This window comes from Nycticebus coucang, chromosome 15, assembly GCF_027406575.1.
Source record: "Nycticebus coucang isolate mNycCou1 chromosome 15, mNycCou1.pri, whole genome shotgun sequence".
NCBI lineage: Eukaryota > Metazoa > Chordata > Mammalia > Primates > Lorisidae > Nycticebus > Nycticebus coucang.
The window spans coordinates 72,293,394-72,316,403 of NC_069794.1; the positions used below are offsets into that span (position 1 = coordinate 72,293,394).

Consider the following 23,010-nt stretch of genomic DNA (forward strand, 5'->3'; position numbering starts at 1 on the left):
GCAACTTTATATAGTGGTTTCTTATTTAAGGGTAAAAATTGATTGCAAACCAAAAGGTTGAGTATTCTTATCCAAAATGCTTGAGATTACAAGTATTTTGGATTTCAAATTTTTTGGATTTGGGAATATTTGCATTATACTTACCAGCTGAATATTCCAATCCAAAAATCTGAAATCTGAAATGCCACAATAAGAATTCCTTTTGAGCATCATGTTGGTGCTCGTTTTAGATTTTGATTTTGAATTTGAGGCTTGGGCATACTCGACTGCTTTGAATGTCTTTTGTTTTTTTGGCCGGGGCTGGGTTTGAACCCACCACCTCCAGTATATGGGACTGGCGCCCTACTCCTTGAGCCACAGGCACTGCCCTGAATGTCTTTTGAATGTCTTTTTGTGCTAACTTCATGTTTCCAAGAACAGACGGCTGCATGGCACAGAGGGAAAGGTGTGTGATCAAACTACAGGGGCTGGAGTATCAGTCTCGCTTGACCAGCAAAGAGATTGACATGGTTTCCTTTCAACCACTAAGCAGATATGTAATTTAGGTGTCATTTCATCTTTCTGAGACTTGAATTCTGTCATCTAGAAAAACAATGGAGATGTGGCTCTAGGTCTAAAGATTTCTCTATACTTGTGCCCAAATATGGAGCATATTAACAACTTTTCCAAAGTAGCTTTTACCTAGGTAGTTATTATTTATTGAACTACCTTCTGCAGAGCCCTGGGATTCTACAGAAATGCTTCAAGGGCAGGCAAAAAGAATAAGAGGGTGTTGCTTTGAAGGCAGGGGTGTCACCCACCAGAGCAGCTCTACTTTACACTGTTTTATAAATTAGGAAGAAAAGAGGAAAGTTTTTGCTGATTTTAACCACTGTCCCAAAAATTAACTTTCTAAGTGTGTTTCATGCATTTAGAATATCAGTAGAAAAAAAATGAAAAAACAGTGCTATATACTTATCAAAATCAATAGGTCCATATAGGGAAATAAAAAGCATCTCAAATTTAATCTTGTGGAAGGTAACATTCCATTTCTTCCCTATATACATACAACTTCCAGACTCTTAACAGAGCAACTTTGAAAAATGTTCTAAAGGGGCGTATCTCAAGCCTTGGAAACTTTTTTTTTTAAGGTTTTTTTTTTTTTTTGGTTTTTGGCTGGGGCTAGGTTTGAACCCACCACCTCCAGCATATGGGACCAGCGCCCTACTCTTTGAGCCATAGGCGCCGCCCAAGCCTTGGAAACTTTTTTTTTTTTTTTATTGTTGGGGATTCATTGAGGGTACAATAAGCCAGGTTACACTGATTGCAATTATTAGGTAAAGTCCCTCTTGCAATGATGTCTTGCTCCCATAAAGTGTGACACACACCAAGGCCCCACCCCCCTCCCTCCTTCCCTCTTTCTGTTCCCCCCCCATAACCATAATTGTCATTAATTGTCCTCATATCAAAATTGAGTACATAGGATTCATGCTTCTCCATTCTTGTGATGCTTTACTAAGAATAATGTCTTCCACCCAGGAATGGATTAACAAGCTGTGGTATACGTATACCATGGAATACTATTCAGCCATTAAAAAAAAAATGGAAACTTTTATATATCATTATTTTTTAACCAAAAAAGGATACTCTTATTTCAGAGGCACATCTATCAGGAAGATGACATTACCTTTTACCAAGAAATTATCTTTCACATAATAGTAAGACATTTTAAAATTACTACCACAGAAATTTAATCAAGGGCACACTTCCACATTTAAGAGGGTATCAATAGCAAAATTCATAATAATTTTAGTTTCTACACTGTGTAATTTAGAGTAATTCAAGGAGTAAAATTTAAGAAATAATAGAAATTTTTTCAGTGGTGTGACTAGTGCAGACTCTTTGATCTATGAGTTTCATTAAAATATAATTTTATGACAGTGTTCTTAAAAATGCTTCCTAAGTTTGTAATTCTAATACAATATCCAAATAATCAGTAAGGCAAGAATATGATACAGTAAACATACAAAAGAGTTAGAAATTAAAATTCAGAAAACAAAAATTAAATATGCACCACTTTGTTCTATGTTAATAAATGCCACATGACATGCATTTATAGACAATCCTAGCCAATTTGTCAACTTATAAACACATACATACCTACCTTCAGAGAAATCACCTAATATTAATGCATAAACAAAAATGTCAATAAAACACACACACACACACACACACACACTGTACAGCATGCAATTAACACTCTAGTCATGCTCAACTGACAAAAAAATGATAGAAAATAAAGGAGAGAGAAAATGCAATATGACACAATTCTAAATACATTAAGTCAATTCAATTCTTAAGTCCTGAGTTCTATTTACTTTCTATTTAAGACATTTAACTTAACTTAAGCTTTAACTCTTAAGTATTAATGTTAACACAGAAAAACGCATCCATGTCCTTGGTTAGAAATGCACTGAAACTGTAAGCCACCTCTAATCTATTAAATAGAATCAGAAAAATCATATTTATAGCATTTTAATAAATGACTTGTGATATTTGTGGACTGAAAATTATCTACACTGTTAAAAGAGGTTAACTCAGTACTGACATTGCTCCTAGAGACATAAAGGTTGTATTTAAATTATTACCAAATTAAACTTTGAACTCTTCTAAGAGTTTTTGTTTTATAATAGATCAATTCAGTCCCCTATGTGCTCAAAATAACATGAACACAATGAATCATTACTTAATGTCTGTACTTTTTTGTTGTTTATGTTTATTTATGTTATGTTCAGTGCTAACTTTGAGAATGAATGATAACATAGATGGAAAATCACAGTCTACTTACAATTTACTTAATGAAGAGATCTCAGTCCTGAAGCTTTAATTAACTGAGAGTTTACTACATTCAACCAGACACCTACAGAGTCACACTCAGCTGGCTAAAATGACAAACAATTTAAGGCTCTAAGTACAGTGACAGTTTCTTCTACTTGTCTTGTACAGACCACAGTGGCAATGGCAGCTTTGAGGTTGGCTGAGTTCTAACAATGCTACACTGGGTGGAGAGTCAAATCTCTTAGTAAACACACATGTGATACAGTGGAGGTTCAATTAAATGATGTGATATACTGAAGATCAGTCAAATCTTCAAAAAAGCAAAAAAAAAAAAGGGAAAGTAGAAAGAAAAAGACCATACCAAACACCTATGAACTCAAGAGTACAGCCAGTACTCTAGTCCAGGCACTCCAGTCTAGCGGTGGCACTCTAGGCCCTGGAGCCTCGCACAAACATCCAGGTGCCAATATGCTTCAATATTAGCCCTAGTGACCACATTTTTTTCCCCAAAACTCAGCACTGACACTCTTTGCTACTGACTTTCTGCTTTCATCTTGAACAGCAGATGTAGTAACAGAGAAATCACTGATAGAACACAGACAGTCCCTTGTTTCCCTCTTTAATTTCATTATACCTTCGAAAAAGATACATTGATAAAGCATTAAGAAAAACATAATAATAATGCCTTTTTAGAAAAACATAGCAATAATGGTTATGAATGATAAGCCACTTTCAATGCAAGAAACCAGATTTAGTAGTTATATACATTATCAATATGATAATGACTTGGTTTCTAAATTAATTTTTGTATATGCCCGGCCTACTTCAATAATTATCATAAAAGCAATTTCTGTAAAGCAAACCAAACATCTTTTAACTTTTCAAGTAATACATGAACTTGAAAAGAATACTATTACAGTGAGTCAAAAATTTTTTATTTACAAAAAGAAGTAGTCAGTAAAATAACATAGCCGGCACTGTGCAAACAACTATAGACTGTTCCTAAGGAGAGCTGGCTCTCAGCATGTCCGGGATAGGAGTCCCCTTCCATCACCAGCCTTGACACACTAAGCCATACCCCAAACAGTGAGCCCAAGGTCCTCCAACTTCACAATCACAGATTCCCAGAATTTACTCCCCTTTATCCTTTTTAATCTGAATATTTGTATGCATCACATAACAGATGTGTGTTCACTATCACACTTCCCATTAATACCACAGTTTAAAAAATAAACTTACACACGATTCTTTCTTTATAGACTAAGTGTTCTATGAAATGAATGTTTCCAAGTTATTTAAAAATAGTTTTGTTGTGGTATTTGTAACAACAAATACCTATAAATTAGTATAGTTTCCTCTCTCCTTTAATAGTTATTATCACCAGAAAAAAATTGTTGGCATAATTTCTAGCTACTTATGTAAATGAAAAAACAGGATTCAAAGAACCAAATGAATGCAAACATCAGGATTCAAATGAACACAACATTCAGTCAGTTTTCCTACCTGAATATCCCCAGAGAAGTTGTTGTGCTAGAATATAATTAAATCCATTCTTAGAAAAAGCCAGAATTATCATCACAGTTTTCACATGATGGGTACAGAAATTATTCTATCTGCAGAGGCTTTATACATCATTATGTAAAAGTAAGCCAAAAACAAAACTCCAAACATAGGAGAATATACACATAAGATTTAAAAGCAACCTAAATCCAAACTACATAAAGGTCGGAGTCTTAGTTCAGAAAGAAAGCAAAGAAAGATGTAATTTATACATATAAATTACATTTCAACCACATAAAGTCACTTATAAGCTACCAATGGGCTTTTTTGCACAAGCTATTATCATTTAATATTCAGAGATTTTAGATAAGAATTGAGAAAGAGAAGAAATTTGATTTTTAAAAAGTTTCAGAGCAACTATACAAAGCAAGCGCATAATTAATTCCAACTTTATATTAAAGAGTTTTTTATCATACATTTCTATTGCTTGCCTATGGTAATCACCAATAATTAAAAACTTCTAAGAACTTCTCCATAGATATCTATCCCTCCTTTGTCTAAAGCAAGTCATTTATTTGATTAAGTAAACTATTACAACTCTGTGAGAAGTTTGTTCATTTTAGTACCTTATGCTAAACTTGGAGGCTAAGATAGACACCAAAGGTCTAGACAGGGGAATATAAGTTTTTGTAATCTTAACATCCTTCTAATTATTCTGGAGGTAGGTATTGTATCAGTCAGGCAATACTAAATGAGTGCTGCGATACAGAAATAAACAACTACACATGGTCTCAGACCTTCTCTTACAGTCTAGCAGGGAAGACAGGTACTAGATACTAATATCACACACAATTAAACAGAAGCAGTGGATGCACACATGGGCTGCACAAAAAGTGAGGATGAGGCAGGAGATGGGGGACGAACAGTGGAAGCCAAGTGGACCACAGAATACGCTGTCCTCCAAACACAGACAGATCAGGGGAGAGAATGAAACTGGGGAAGGAGATGAAGAATAGCAAACATTTATGTACCAAGCATCTTTCTAACACCCAGAAAATGGAACCAAGTAATGAGAGCTTCACAGGAAATGTTTAAGGATTTGAGGCATATCTAATAAATCAATATGAAAACTTTAAAAAATATAAATAAGATCCTGGCACCAATCTATTAGGCATTTTTACCACTTAACTTTCTTCACTAACTTTTTACCACTTAATTTTTCATCTAAAACCCATTTACCTACTCTTCTAACTATAGTAGAACCTCCACAGTCGACCACCTCCCTACACTGACCACCTCCTTAAAGTTGGCCTAATTTTCACAGACCAGACATGCACCACACATATGCTATCAGTACAGTGGGCCTAGTTCCTTGTGCTGACGAGATCTGAACTATGAAAAGCACTCTAGTCAGTGCTAGCAAGATTCACCTTCTCCTGATAGAACCAAAATCCACTGGACAGTGTACAGCAGGGGACTGACATAACTGGAGAAGGAGTGAGAGCTGGAGGCAGGGACACCAACTGCAAGAGAGCGGGCAGGATATGATGCCACAAGGTCAGGGCCCATGCTGCAGCAGTGGCAGTGGAGTGAGCAAAGGGGCTGACACAGAAAACTTAGTCAACAGGACCTGAAAACTAGAGAACAAAGACAACACACTGAGGACTCATTCAGGAGCAACTTTGTGAGAAGTGGTGTCATTCTCAGTGGGATCACTCTCAAGGAAAAACAGATTTGGGCAGAAGATAAGGACTAAGATTTTGAAAAGGCTGATTTTGAAAGGCTATGGAATTCCAAGTGTAAAATGATAATAACAGCTGCCATTTATCAGTATTATATACCAGGTATTGTCTTAAACTGAACACCACATATATTATGTATTCATCATTTCATCTTCAGTGGAATGCCAGCTATGTACAAGATATTACGACAAAGTTTTTCAATAACCTGCCCTGCTGTAATAACGCAATTCAGGTAAAACTCATTTGAAAAGCTGTGACCACTCTCATCGTCCACTCAACTCTCATTCTCAATGCATTAACCTTGCAATAAAGCAGTCCTGCAGTTTATGTAATCAAATCCTGATGGCCTGAGATGTTTCAGAAGGATGTTATTGTACAAAGGATGCCCCAAAAAGTACATATATTTTATGAGAGGAAAAACTGGATTAAAATTGTAATACTTCAACCATCACCCTGATCCCCAAACCAGGAAAAGATCCAACAAGAAAAGAAAATTATAGACCAATATCACTAATGAATATAGATGCAAAAATGTTCAACAAGATCCTAACAAACAGAATCCAGCAACACATCAAACAAATTATACATCATGATCAAGTCAGTTTTATCCCAGGGTCTCAAGGCTGGTTCAATATCCATAAATCTATAAGTATAATTCAGCACATAAACAAATTAAAAAACAAAAACCACATGATTCTCTCAATTGATGCAGAAAAAGCTTTTGATTATATACAGCATCTCTTCATGATCAGAACACTTAAGAAAATTGGTACAGAAGGGACATTTCTTAAACTGATAAAGGCCATCTACAGCAAACCCACAGCCAATATCATATTGAATGGAGTTAAATTGAAATCATTTCCACTCAGATCAGGAACCAGACAAGGCTGCCCACTGTCTCCACTGCTCTTAAACATTGTAATGGAAGTTTTAGCCACTGCAATTAGGGAAGAAAAGGCGACCAATGGTATCCATATAGGGTCAAAAGAGATCAAACTTTCGCTCTTCGCAGATGATATGATGTGTATCTGGAAAACACCAGGGATTCTACTACAAAACTCTTAGAAGTGATCAAGGAATACAGCAGCATCTCAGGTTACAAAATCAACATTCATAAATCAGTAGCCTTTATATAGATGAACAATAGTCAAGGACTCTATCCCATTCACAGTAGTGCCAAAGAAGATGAAATATTTGGGAATTTATCTAACAAAGGATGTGAAAGATCTCTATAAAGAGAACTATGAAACTCTAAGAAAAGAAATAGCTGAAAATGTTAACAAATGGAAAAACATACCATGCTCATGGCTTGGAAGAATCAACATTGTTAAAATGTCCATACTACCCAAAGCAATATATAATTTTAATGCAATCCCTATTAAAGTTCCCCTGTCATACTTTAAAGATCTCGAAAAAACAATACTTCATTTTATATGGAATCAGAAAAAACTCTGAATAGCCAAGACATTACTCAGAAATAAAAACAAAGCAGGAGGAATCACGCTACCAGACTTGAGACAGTACTATAAATCGATAGTGATCATGAAAGAACCAGACCAGCGCCATCTTAGGAGTTAAGTTTCGCTTCCCCCACCCCCTGCCATTTCACTCAGTAAGTTTCACCTTCCAGGCAAGCCCAGACAATTCCCCAAAATCATGAGACAACTGCCCACCAATCAGGGACCCTCCCCCCACCTAACCAATCCAGAAGCCCCCTTTGTTTCAAGCTGTGCACGCCCACCCACTGCGCGGGACCATAAAAACCCCCTGCTCCAGAGCTCAGGGCTCCTGGCTCAGATCCGTTGTAATGGAGACCCTGGGGGCCCAAGCTCGAGCTTGCAATAAAACGGCTCTTTTGCTTTTGCATCGGACTCGGCTCCTTGGTGGTCTTTGTGGGGGATTTCGAGATCTGGGCACAACATTTGGTGCATTGGCCGGGAAGTCCCCCAAGACCCCTTGAGGACTCCGACCCGAAAGGCTGCTACATGGTAAGTGTCTGTCTGTCTTGTCTGCTTTGTCTGCTGTGGTTGTTTTTGGAAATCTGGAATCTGTAAAGGTGGTCGGCATAAAGTCAAAGTGGACACGCTGGAAGCTGCCGGCCAGGGGTGCCGAGAAGACCTTCCAACCCCTTCTGGAAGGGACCTTGCCCCCCGCCCCAGATGTGGACTCCTCAGGGCGTGGAGTGGACACAGGCCCTCTTGTAGTTTTTCTGGGTGGACGAAGTGGGTTGTGCCCGCAGCACAGTCAGAGACCATTGTCCTATTGTTTCTGTTGGCCATGGATTTGTATGTCTTCAGTGTGTATGTCTCTTGTATTATGTTGGAATTTTAGTGTAGCTGAACTCAGAGCCCAAAATTTGGAACTTGTGGTGAAAAAAAAAAAAAAAAGAGAGAGCTAAACTATTACTTTTTTGCAGGACCAAGTGGCCAACCTTCAATGTTGGCCGGCGTTCAGAGGGAACTTTTCATCTCCCCCTCCCTGGCTGAAAGCACTTCCCGGTTCTCGCAGTGTGCGAGAATCTCCTAAGTCCCCTAACCCGACAAACCTTCTGCCGCTTTACTCCATTTTGCAGGATAGTGCAGACCAAGATTTACTTTTCCCTCCTTCATATCACCCCTCGCTGAACATCTCCCCCTACGGGAGTTGCGACGGTGCTCTCCTGGGGGGTGGGCCACCCCTCCCACAGCCGACTGCTCCCCCGCCCCCTTCACCTTAACCCTCCGGGGCGGGACACAGTGAGGGTGGGGGCAGGGGTGGGTTGTGCCTTTGGGCCTGGAGGACTGTTTTTTCTCTCCAAGGGCCACTCAAGAAAAAAGCCAAGTGAGCACATAGGGTCAGTGGCCATGTCAGCTACCTACCCCACCAGTCTTGAAACACAGACCAAGAAGTCTAACACGTTCACGAGTCGGAGACTGGCATGAAAGCCATGGCAGGTAACCGCCCCTGGCCAGTGACTAGCCAAAGCTGGTGGCTCCAAGATGGCTCAGAAGGCCCTGTGAGGAAAGTGGCTCGGGGGCCCCACCCTTCGCTGGTTGGGCCCACCTACCAAGTGTTACAGCCCCCCGGCAGCAGCGCTGGCGTATCTCAACGCCTGGATAAAGCTAAGAAACTTTTTTTTTTTTTTTTTGTAGAGACAGTCTCACTTTATGGCCCTCGGTAGAGTGCCATGGCCTCACACAGCTCACAGCAACCTCCAACTCCTGGGCTTAAGCGATTCTCTTGCCTCAGCCTCCTGAGTAGCTGGGACTACAGGCGCCCACCACAACGCCCAGCTATTTTTTTGCTTGCAGTTTGGCTGGGGCCACGTTTGAACCCACCACCCTCGGTATATGGGGCCGGCACCTTACCGACTGAGCCACAGGCGCCGCCCAAAGCTAAGAACCTTTTATTATTGGCCCTTTGACACTGGTAATTTGTATAAATGGAAAAATATTTTTACAAACTGAATCTTTGTCATAGGATAAGATTCTTGCCTTTTAAACTTTCTAATTATCAGTTTAGCTGAGTGAATGGGTGACTTCATGGTAAACTGGGATCCTGTTTTATAGAAAGTAAGTTTTTGAGAGTAAGAGAAATTAGACAGAAAAGAGAATGGCATTGTGTAAAGAAAGAATCTTGTGTGATAAATTTTGTCCTGAAACAGAATGGTTGTGTAAAGAAGTGAAAGGCAGGGCAAAAGTTAAAGAAAGTTTAGGAAGTTTGTAGATTGTCTGTGAAGGTTAAATGAAGCTCATAAAAGGGAATTTGTGAAGATGTTTTACATGTGATCTAGTTGACTATGTATTTCCTTTAAAATCTTTTGGCTTGTAATTTTATTTAAACAAATGTTTTAAGCCTTTGATATCTGATAAACCTTCCAAAATCAAAACTCTAAATCTGGGGCTTGGTGCCTGTAGAGCAGTGGTTGTGCCGCCGGCTACATGCACTGAGACTGGCGGGTTCAAACTTGGCCCAGGGCAACAACAACAACTTCAAATTTGGTCTTCTTGAAATATTAAGACCACTGAAAGTCATGAGAAAACAAATTAAACTTGTTTAATTTATTAAATATATATAAGAAACATTGTCAAATATGAAATGGTTATTAATTTTGTGTGGATTATAGTTATATATGTTCCAATGTATAAAGCACTGGTCATATAAGACCTAACATATAAGACTGGTCATATAAGACCTAACATATAAGACATTGATCTGTCCTAACATATATTATTGGTAATAATTTTAATTCATCTAACAAAAGTGTTTTTTGTAACTGACCAAGTCCAAAGTTTGTCCTAAAAAAGAAAAGAAATATTAAGAGAGGCCAACGAATTCTCTCGAATTCAAATTACTGATGTTTTTAAAAATTGAATACCTTCGGACTAAAAGCAGATTTTTAGAACTTTCGTTAAAAAGATAACATGTCTATAAATATTACTAACTTAACTTCATAAAAAACAGAAATCAGTTACATGTAACTGGACTAGTTTGTAATGGCTTTTTGTTCGAAATATTGTTGATTCTGTGTTCTGTTTTTCAGAAGTCAAGAAAATAATTTTCTGTCTTTCGAGCTATTTGAAAGCAATGTATGTACTTATGAGCAGAGTTTGAAACATGTATTTTTATCTCCCCTTGATTTCTCTAGAATTTGAAAGCCATTTGTAAGTATTCTTAATTTCTAACAATACAGTTATTTGCATAAGTTCAATAAGAATCTGTTTTGTTTCTATAGAACATAATGAAGGCACTGGTTATTTTACCAAGGCTTTGGCTGGAATAACATTTCCAGAGGTGTCCAGACTGTGTTAAGGAATTAAGGTTGACTTTATAAGGCCAATAAAAAAAGCCCTTTGGAAAACTAGCCAGATACCCATCAGTAACATTTCCTCATCGGTGGTAAGTAATGAAGGTCGCTTGCTGACGGGTCCGGAAATCAAAATGTGCTTGGGGACCTCAAGAGAAGAGGGATTTACCCAATGCATACAGGTATCTAATGACACAGATGAAACCTGGGCTCTGAAAGGCTTTCAAAAAGTCCAGCCTGAGATTCCTTATAAAAGGTTCCAGCAAAGCCAATTTTAATGGAAAAAAGAGCCTAAATGGCTAATAATTAATTATTCTTACTGCACTTTATACAAATAATAAAACCCCGTATATTAAAGGTAGAGTTTATTTCGGCAAATAAGCTAGTTCTACTAAATTTGCCTTTAGTAAAGAAAGAAATAGAAGAGAGAAAAATAGTTTAAAAGGAGGAAAAAGAGGCTATGGCCTACCTATATCCCAGACAGTAGGCCCAGACAATCCCAGCCTTGTCTGTACTGTCAACTCGTAAAATGAGACATAACTGTTTTATTAAATTGATCTATTAAATAAGACTAAAAGACTGGCCAAAAAAGTATAAAATTATATAATAATTATATTTACTCTGAAACCTTAAGACTCAACAAAAGTCACCTGTTGGCTACACTGGAAAACTTGTGCAATATTAAATGTTATCTAGAATTTCTTAGTAAATGATATAACTGTAAACATTGCATTCTACTCTGCTGAATCTGCTGCCAGCAGAAGCCAAGTGGCTCACTTGTCTGAACTTAAAAGGGGCCTTTTTCAGTGTAAGGCTCGCTCTAGGAAGCCAGAAGCTGTTTGCTTTCCAGTGAAAGAGACCAGACATAGAAACAATACACATGGACCAGGTTGCCACAGGGGTTCAAAACACCCACGAATTAAAAAAAAAAAAAAAAAAAAGCGCTGAATCGTGACCTCCAGAAATTCCTGACTGAAGAATCAGAATGTGTGCTGTTCCAATATGTCAATGACCTCCTTTCAGGACACCCTACCCAGGAGGGCTGCACCCAAGGCATGGACTGTCTTTTATGACATCTAGAGGTATGTGGCTATAAAATGTCTAAGCAGAAGGCCCAGGTCTGCCAACAGCAAGTACATTATCTAAGATTTACTATTCAGCAAAGAGAAAGAATCTAGGCAAGGAACAGAGGCAGGTCATTAATTTTCTCCCCACCTCCAAGAACCAAAAGCAGGTTCAGGAATTCTTAGGCCCTGTCGGCTTCTGTCATCTTTAGATCCCCAACTTTGCCGTCATAACTAAGCCCTTGTATGAGACAACTAAAAGAGAAGAGGGAAAGCCCTCAGAGTAGGAAAGAAAACAGAAACATGCCTTCTCCCAGCTAAAAATAAAGCTGATAGCTGCACCTGCACTGGGACTGCCAAACTTGACCAAGCCCTGTCCTCTATACGTCTCAGAGAAAGATAACATGGCTGTGAGTGTGTTAACCCAGTTGATTAAGTCCTGGCCAAGGCCAGTAGCCTACCTCTCTAAGCAGTTAGGTAGAGTGGCAAAAGGATGGCCACTCTGTTTACGGGCTCTAGCTGCTGCTCTCCTCATGCAAGAAGGTAATAAGCTGACTCTGGGCAGGATCTCAGAGTGAAAGTACTGTACTCTGTGGTCAATTTAATGGACATTAAGGGACATTTTTGACTCTCTAATGCAACACTCTGAACCAAGCCACGTTCCTTCCAGTCAATAGAAGAGAGACTAAGCATGACTGTACAGAAATTATAGATAATGTGTACTCTAACAGACCTGACTTGTGTGACCAGCCCTGGATAGATACAGACTAGAACTTATATGTAGATGGAAACAGTTACGTGACAGCACAAGGTTAGCAGCAGGCTGGGTATGCGGTGGTCACCTTAACAGAAACTGTGGAGGCTAAGCCCCTCCCTCAAGGGACACTGACTCAGAAGGCTGAGCTAATTGCCTTGACTGGAACCTTAGAACCAAGTCAAGGGAAAAATTTAAATGCTTTTCTGACTCTCCAAGTACACAGCACTGTACAAGGAGAAGGGACTACTAAATTCTGGAAAAAAAAAAGACATTAAGTATCAGCAGGAGGTAACTTCAGTTGTTAGAGGCAGTATAGAAACCCCAGATGGTGGCAGTTATGCACTGTCGCGGACATCAAATAAATGCTTCCACCATCGCTAAAGAGAACACTAGGGTTAGTACTGAGGCAAAAAGGGCTGCATCCCAGCCTTACCAGGTGTCGCGAGTGGTTCTCCTCATCCCATGGGTTCCAGAGCTCACCCCTATCTACTCCCGGGAGAAAAAGGAATAGCTGGCAGCAGAGGGGAGCCAGGAAACAGAGGGAGGATAAATAAAGATGCCAGACGGACAAGTAACAGTTCCCCAGATTCTAAGAGCCACCGTAGTGACAGGAGTATTCGATGAAGTTGCTGGGCCAGTCAGTACTTCTACATCTCCCACCTGACAGCCCTGGTCAAAACTGTCAGTCTACAGTGTATCTATCACCTGCAGCCAGTTCAATGCGTGCCAAGAACCAGCGGTACCCCCAGGAATCCAGTCATATAGAGCAACACCCTTTAAGGACTTCCAGTCTTTTGTGACCGTACATCTTGTCACTCTGAAGATCAAGAGGACCAAGTCTATGTCTGGAATCAGAACCTGGTCCCCCTGAAACCAAGGTAGAAAGAACTTTACACCATCATCCTGACATGTCCAACATGCCCTACTCCAGCCACATACTGGGAGCTGGCTGGTCAATGCACGGCTGAAGCCTGAGGAAACTCCTAAAACAACTTGCCTTAATTAAACTTTGAACTTTAAAAAAGAGGGTTGTGCGCTGCTCTAAGTAAAAAATGCTATTTTTACACTGGTCACTCGGGAATAATGAAAGAATCAATGGCCCCTGTGCAGGACAGCTTGTACAAGCGTAAATTAGAAAGAGAAAATAATCAGAACTGGTGTAAGTCTCTCTTGGCTAACAACACTGACACCAGCCCTGGCTGGTCCCCTACTGTTATTACTCCTACTCCTGACTGTGGGCCCTTGCATTATCAATAAGCTCATCACTTTTGCACAGGACCATGCAAGAGCCGTACAACTACTGGTCTTAAGAAACCAGTATCGAGACTACAGCCCCAGGCGGAGCAAGATGGCAGCCGAGTAACAGCTTCCTTGCACCTGGGCACCGTGAGTCTGGGGATATAGGACTCCAGGCATCTCTGGCTGGTGGGATCTGCCTATCATCACCCCTGAGAGGATACAAGGAGTCAGCGAGAGACTTCTGAACCCCAAGAGGAGGACTAAAACAGTGGAAAACCGGCAAGTGGGTTCAATTAGGACCGTATGTTCAATCCGTCTTAACCCGCCTGCAACTGTAAGTTCAGTAGCAGCGAGACTGCAAACCAGAAAGGCCTTACCTGTGAACTGTTTTGGTGTCTTTGGACTTGGCACTCAGCTGAACTGCCTTGGGGAGAGCCTGAGCGGGAGTGCGGAGAACTCTGGCCCTTGTCTAGGGCCTTTGTCTAGCCGCTGAGCCAGATGGAGCTAATAGTGTTTGGCTCTGGGTCACAGGCAGACATTGTGAACGATCTGCCCCAGCAAGCTCCGCCCTCAGGGTCCCAGAGCTGGAATTCGGTGGGAGCTGGTAACCCAGCGACCAAGTAGCCTAAGCGCAGGGTCTGAGCCGCCTTGCAGCCCTAACCCTCGGGGGCAGAGGGAGACTAGTTTTGACACACAGGGTAAGTGGATAGCCACTTCAGCAGTGATTCCAGCGACAAGCACTTCCCTGAGAAAGCTTCTGCTCAGTAAGTGAACAAGTTCAAACTGCCTTTTAAGTGGGCTTAAGAGAGATTTAGGGTGTCTACCTGCTGGGGTTTGAGAAACTAGCAGCCTCCAGTCGTATCAGAACTGTGATCAACATCTCATACCCCAGAAGACCACGTGTTGCCCAGACAATATTCAATAACATATACATACTGCTTTGTTTTTGGTTGTTTTTTTTTTTGGTTTGGTTGTTTTGTTTTTTTTGATTATTTTGATGTTGTAGATTGCTGCTTTGTTTTTTAAGTTCAACCTTTTCCATACGGATCCTTTTCCTTTCTCAATTTTTCTAGTTTAATTATAATTTCCCATTGCTGCCTATTTCAATAATTAGAACTTCATTTCTGTTAGTGTTTCTACCACTATTATTTGGTTTATCCAGCCAATTTTATCCCGTAAAGTTTTCTGTTTGCTTGTTTTGGTTTGATTTATAGCATTTTTCTCTTTCCTCTCTACTTGGTGGAGGTGGGGTACTGTGTCTGATCAGGTCAGCAAAGAGCTGCTGACTTCAAGGGAACCACCCAACTGGGCACCCCCAGAAGGTGGTTTTTTTTTTTAAAGCTGTATCAAAGTACCCTACTGTACACCTATATTGCTCTGTCTCCCTCTTTCTGTGCCAATCTTCTTTTTGTCAATATTCCTTTTACCCACCCCCTCTCCTTTCTCTATTTTTCTGTTTTTTTTCCTTATCACTCGGTCCTCCTTTCTTTCATCCCTTTTTTGCTCTTAAACCTTCTCACCCTTCTGGTCCTGTAACCTTTAGTCCATAGACACGAGAACTTAAAAAGCAAGAGGAAGTGAAAGGAAAATTAGGGCAAGGAAACAGATAAAAGAAATCACCCATGAGGAAGAATCAGCAGAAAACTCCAGGCAACATGAAGAACCAGTCCAGAACAACCCTGCCAAGGGACCATGAGATAGCTACTGCAGAGGATTCCACCTATACAGAAATGTTAGGAATGACAGAAAGGGGATTTAGAATACACATGTTGAAAACAATGAAAGAAAAGATAGAAACAATGAAGGAAACTGCTAATAAAGTGGAAAATAACCAAAAGGAAATCCAAAAACAGAATCAAATCAGAGATGAATGATATGAAGAATATAAAAAGGATATAGCAGAGCTGAAGGAAATGAAACAGTCAATCAGGGAACATAAATATGCAATTGAAAGTATCAGCAACAGGTTAGACCATGCAGAAGAAAGAATTTCAGAGGTAGAAGACAAAGTTTTTGAGATAACTCAGATAGTAAAAGAGGCAGAAAAGAAGAGAGAGAAAGCAGAACGTTCACTGTCAGAATTATGGGACTTTATGAAGCGTTCCAACATATAGGAATTCCAGAAGGGAAAGAAGAATGCCCCAGAGGAATGGAAGCCATACTAGAGAATATTATAAAAGAAAATTTCCCAAATATCACCAAAGATTCTGACGCACTGCTTTCAGAGGGCTATCGGACCCGGGGTCACCTCAACTCTAACCGAGCTTCTCCAAGACACACTGTGATTAACCTGTCCAAAGTCAAGACAAAAAAAAAAGATTCTGCAAGCTGCCAGGTGTAAGCGCCAGTTGACCTACAGGGGCAAATCCATCAGAGTGACCACAGACTTCTCTAATGAAACTTTTCAAGCAAAAAGACAATGGTCATCTACCTTTAATCTACTTAAACAGAACAATTTCCAGCCCAGAATTCTGTACCCTGCTAAGCTAAGTTTCAAAATTGACGGAGAAATCAAATCATTTACAGATATACAAACATTGAGGAAATTCGCCACAACAAGACCAGCTCTACAGGAAATACTTCAACTTCTTCTTAACACTGACTGTCATAATGGATCAGCAGCAAAGTAAGAACTCAGAACTTAAAGGACAGAACCAAACCTCCACACTGATGCAAAAGATAAAACTAAGCAATGGACTCTCACAAAATAAGACAAATAGAATACTACCACGCTTATCAATTATCTCAATAAATGTTAATGGCTTGAATTCCCCACTGAAGAGACATAGATTGGTTGACTGGATTAAAAAACACAAGCCATCCATTTGCTGTCTGCAAGAAACACACCTGGCTTCAAAAGGCAAATTAAAGCTCCGAGTCAAGGGTTGGAAGACAATTTTTCTGGCAAATGGAATTAAGAAGAAAAGAGGAGTTGCAATCTTATTTTCAGATACATGTGGTTTTAAAGCAACTAAAGTCAAAAAAGACAAAGATGGCCACTTTATATTGGTCAAGGGAAAAATACAACAAGAAGACATTTCAATTCTAAATATCTATGCACCCAATTTAAATGCTCCCAGATTCTTGAAACAGACCTTACTCAGTCTGAGCAATATGATATCTGATAATACCATAATGACAGGGGACCTTAACACTCCTCTTACAGAGCTGGACAGATCCTCTAAACAGAAATTAAACAAGGATATAAGAGACTTAAATGAGACCCTAGAACAACTGTGCTTGACAGATGCATATAGAACACTCCATCCCAAAGATAAAGAATATACATTCTTCTCATCACCCCATGGAACATTCTCCAAAATTGATCATATCCTGGGACACAAAACAAATATCAACAGAATCAAAAGAATTGAAATTTTACCTCGTATCTTCTGAGACCATAAGGCACTAAAGGTGGAACTCAACTCTAACAAAAACGTTCGACCCCACACAAAGGCATGGAAACAAAACAATCTTCGGTTGAATAACACATGGGTGCAGGAAGAAATAAAACAGGAAATCATTAACTTCCTTGAACATAACAACAATGAAGACACAAGCTACCAAAACCTGTGGGACACTGCAAAAGCAGTTTTGAGAGGAAACTTCATCCCTTTAGATGCCTACATTTGAAAAACAGAAAGAGAGCACATCAACAATCTCACAAGAGATCTTATGGAATTGGAAAAAGAAGAACAATCTAAGCCTAAACTCAGTAGAAGAAAAGAAATATCCAAAATCAAATCAGAGATCAATGAAATGGAAAACAAAAGAATCATTCAGAAAATTAATGAAACAAGGAGTTGGTTTTTTGAAAAAATAAATAAAATAGATAAACCATTGGCCAGACTAACAAGGAATAGAAAAGTAAAATCTCTAGTAACCTCAATCAGAAATGATAAAGAGGAAATAACAACTGATCCCACAGAGATACAAGAGATTATCTCTGAATACTACCAGAAACTCTATGCCCAAAAATTTGACAATGTGAAAGAAATGGATCAATATTTGGAATCACACCCTCTCCCTAGACTCAGCCAGGAAGAAATAGAGCTCCTGAAAAGACCAATTTCAAGCACTGAGATCAAAGAAACAATAAAAAAGCTTCCAACCAAAAAATGCCCTGGTCCAGATGGCTTCACTCCAGAATTCTATCAAACCTTCAAGGAAGAGCTTATTCCTGTACTGCAGAAATTATTCCAAAAAATTGAGGAAGAAGGAATCTTCCCCAACACATTCTATGAAGCAAACATCACTCTGATACCAAAACCAGGAAAAGACCCAAACAAAAAGGAGAATTTCAGACCAATCTCACTCATGAACATAGACGCAAAAATTCTCAACAAAATCCTAGCCAATAGATTACAGCTTATCATCAAAAAAGTTATACATCATGATCAAGTAGGCTTCATCCCAGGGATGCAAGGCTGGTTTAACATACGCAAGTCCATAAACGTTATCCACCATATTAACAGAGGCAAAAATAAAGATAACATGATCCTCTCAATAGATGCAGAAAAAGCATTTGATAAAATCTAGCATCCTTTTCTAATTAGAACACTGAAGAGTATAGGCATAGGTGGCACATTTCTAAAACTGATTGAAGCTATCTATGACAAACCCCCAGCCAATATTTTACTGAATGGAGTAAAACTGAAAGCTTTTCCTCTTAGAACTGGAACCAGACAAGGTTGTCCTCTGTCACCTTTACTATTCAACGTAGTGCTGGAAGTTCTAGCCAATACAATTAGGCAACACAAGGAAATAAAGGGAATCCAAATGGGAGCAGAAGAGGTCAAACTCTCCCTCTTTGCTGACGACATGATCTTATACTTAGAGAACCCCAAAGACTCAACCACAAGACTCCTAGAAGTCATCAAAAAATACAGTAATGTTTCAGGATATAAAATCAATGTCCACAAGTCAGTAGCCTTTGTGTACACCAATAACAGTCAAGATGAGAAGCTAATTAAGGACACAACTCCCTTCACCATAGTCTCAAAGAAAATGAAATACCTAGGAATATACCTAACGAAGGAGGTGAAGGATCTCTATAAAGAAAACTATGAAATCCTCAGAAAGGAAATAGCAGAGGATATTAACAAATGGAAGAACATACCATGCTCATGGATGGGAAGAATCAACATTGTTAAAATGTCTATACTTCCCAAAGCAATCTACCTATTCAATGCCATTCCTATCAAAATACCAACATCGTACTTTCAAGATTTGGAAAAAATGATTCTGTGTTTTGTATGGAACCGGAAAAAACCCCGTATAGCTAAGGCAGTTCTCTGTAACAAAAATAAAGCTGGGGGCATCAGCATACCAGATTTTAGTCTGTACTACAAAGCCATAGTGCTCAAGACAGCATGGTACTGGCACAAAAACAGAGACATAGACACTTGGAATCGAATTGAAAACCAAGAAATGAAACTAACATTTTACAACCACCTAATCTTTGATAAACCAAACAAGAACATACCTTGGGGGAAAGACTCCCTATTCAATAAATGGTGCTGGGAGAACTGGATGTCTACATGTAAAAGACTGAAACTGGACCCACACCTTTCCCCACTCTCAAAAATTGATTCAAAATGGATAAAGGACTTAAACTTAAGGCATGAAACAATAAAAATTCTCCAAGAAAGCATAGGAAAAACACTGGAAGATACTGGCCTGGGGAAAGACTTCATGAAGAAGACTGCCATGGCAATTGCAACAACAACAAAAATAAACAAATGGGACTTCATTAAACTGAAAAGCTTCTGGACAGCTAAGGAGACAATAACCAAAGCAAAGAGACAACCTACACAATGGGAAAGGATATTTGCATATTTTCAATCAGACAAAAGCTTGATAACTAGGATCTATAGAGAACTCAAATTAATCCACATGAAAAAAGCCAACAATCCCTTATATCAATGGGCAGGAGACATGAATAGAACTTTCTCTAAAGACGACAGACGAATGGCTAACAAACACATGAAAAAATGTTCATCATCTCTATATATTAGAGAAATGCAAATCAAAACAACCCTGAGATATCATCTAACCCCAGTGAGAATGGCCCACATCACAAAATCTCAAAACTGCAGATGCTGGCGTGGATGTGGAGAGAAGGGAACACTTTTACACTGCTGGTGGGACTGCAAACTAGTACAACCTTTCTGGAAGGAAGTATGGAGAAACCTCAAAGCACTCAAGCTAGACCTCCCATTTGATCCTGCAATCCCATTACTGGGCATCTACCCAGAAGGAAAAAAATCCTTTTATCATAAGGACACTTGTACTAGACTGTTTATTGCAGCTCAATTTACCATCGCCAAAATGTGGAAACAGCCTAAATGCCCACCAACCCAGGAATGGATTAACAAGCTGTGGTATATGTATACCATGGAATACTATTCAGCCATTAAAAAAAATGGAGACTTTACATCCTTCGTATTAACCTGGATGGACGTGGAAGACATTATTCTTAGTAAAGCATCACAAGAATGGAGAAGCATGAATCCTATGTACTCAATTTTGATATGAGGACAATTAATGACAATTATGGTTATGGGGGGGGAACAGAAGGAGGGAAGGAGGGAGGTGGGTGGGGCCTTGGTGTGTGTCACACTTTATGGGGGCAAGACATGATTGCAAGAGGGACTTTACCTAACAATTGCAATCAGTGTAACCTGGCTTATTGTACCCTCAATGAATCCCCAACAATAAAAAAAAAAAAAAAGAAACCAGTATCGGCCCCTTTCAGACAGAAAGCTAGAGAAGATACACACATGGTACCGGACCCATGATTGGGTCTTCGAATTTACAAGTAGAGGGGGAAATGAAAGAACCAGACCAGCGCCATCTTAGGAGTTAAGTTTCGCCCCCCCCCCCCCATTTCACTCAGTAAGTTTCACCTTCCAGGCAAGCCCAGGCAATTCCCTGAAATCATGAGACAACTGCCCACCAATCAGGGACCCCCGCCCACCTAACCAATCCAGAAGTGCCCCCTTTGTTTCAAGCTGTGCACGCCCACCCACTGCACAGGACCATAAAAACCCCTGCTCCAGAGCTCGGGGCTCCTGGCTCAGATCCATTGTAATGAAGACCCCGGGGTCCCAAGCTCGAGCTTGCAATAAAACAGCTCTTTTGCTTTTGCATCGGACTCGGCTCCTTGGTGGTCTTTGTGGGGTATTTCGAGATCTGGGCACAACAATCAAAACAGCATGGTACTGACACAAAAACAGAGAAGTAGATGTCTGATCAGAATAGAGAACCAAGAGATGAATCCAGCTACTTAGCATTATTTAATATTTGACAAGCCAATTAAAAACATTCAGTGGGGAAAAGATTCCCTATTTAACAAATGGTGCTGGGTGAACTGGCTGGCAACCTGTACAAGACTGAAACTGGACCCACACCTTTCACCATTAACACAGACTCTTCACTGGATTAAAGATTTAAACTTAAGACATAAAACTATAAAAATACTAGAAGAGAGTGCAGGGAAAACCCGTGAAGACATCGGTCTGGGCAAGTATTTTATGAGGAGGACCCCCCAGGCAATTGAAGCAGCTTCAAAAATACACTACTGGAACCTGATCAAACTAAAAAGCTTCTACACAGCCAAGAACACAGTAAGTAAAGCAAGCAAACAGCCATCAGAATGGGAGAAGATATTTGCAGGTTATGTCTCCAACAAAGGTTTAATAACCAGAATCCACAGAGAACTCGTATGTATAAGCAAGAAAAGAACAAGTGATCCCATCGCAGGCTGGGCAAGGGACTTGAAGACAAACTTCTCTGAAGAAGACAGACGCATGGCCTACAGACATTGAAAAAATGCTCATCTTTAAGAAATGCAAATCAAAACTACTTTGAGATATCATCTAACTCCGGTAAGATTAGCCCATATCACAAAATCCCAAGACCCAGAGATGTTGGCGTGAACGTGGAGAAAAGGGAACACTTCTACACTGCTGGTGAGAATGCAAATTAATACATTCCTTTTGGAAAGATGTTTGGAGAACACTTAAGAGATCTAAAAATAGATATGCCATTCAATCCTACAATTCCTCTACTAGGTATATACCCAGAAGACCAAAAATCACATCATAACAAAGATATTTGTACCAGATTGTTTATTGCAGCCCTATTCATAATTGCTAAGTCATGGAAAAAGACCAAGTGCCCATCGATCCATGAATGGATTAATAAATTGTGATATATGTACACCATGGAATATTATGCAGCCTTAAAGAAAGATGGAGACTTTACCTCTTTCATGTTTATATGGATGGAGCTGGAACATATTATTCTTAGTAAAGTATCTCAAGAATGGAAGAAAAAGTATCCAATGTACTCAGCCCTACTATGAAACTAATTTATGGCTTTCCATGAAAGCTATAACCCAGTTATAATCTAAGAATACGGGGAAAGGGGGGGGAGGTAGAGGGGAAGTGGGCGGAGGGAGGGTGATTGGTGGGATTACACCTGCGGTGCATCTTACAAGGGTATATGTGAAACTTGGTAAATGTAGAATGTAAATGTCTTAACACAATAACTAAGAAAATGCCAGGAAGGCTATGTTAACAGGTGTGATGAAAATGTGTCAAACGGTCTATAAAACCAGTGTATGGTACCCCATGATCGCATTAATGTACACAGCTATGATTTAATAAATAAATAAATAAATAAAATAAAATTGTAATACTCAATATATGCCAATAACAAAAGATATAAGTCACATTTGACTTCGGCAATTGTAGACTAGAGGCTTTCTAGGTGGCTACCTACACTTCTGATTATAGTGAATGAAAAGTAACACACAGACAACATCACTTAAAATGCGTATAGATTTTTTTTGGCACCCCCAGTATTACTGTGTTATTGATGAGAAAAGAGAGGCTAAAGGAAGATGGAAAATTTGTTCAAAGTTACACAATAAATACAGTAGTTTGAGCCCAGATTTGTGTAACTATGAAGTCCATATTATTAATCTCTATTGCACTATCCCTCTTCAGACTAAAGTAGCAACTGAAGATATGGAGATTGTTAACATGCATGAGAGCAGATGAATATACTCAAGTCAAGTAAGTAATAAGCCATCTTTAG

At 39.5% G+C, this 23,010-nt stretch overlaps 1 protein-coding gene across 1 annotated transcript in view; it reads right to left on the minus strand.

Moving 5' to 3' along the window:
* SACS (sacsin molecular chaperone) overlaps positions 1-23,010 on the minus strand; it is a 62,718-nt gene that overhangs the window by 13,521 nt on the left and 26,187 nt on the right. The window lies entirely within an intron of this gene.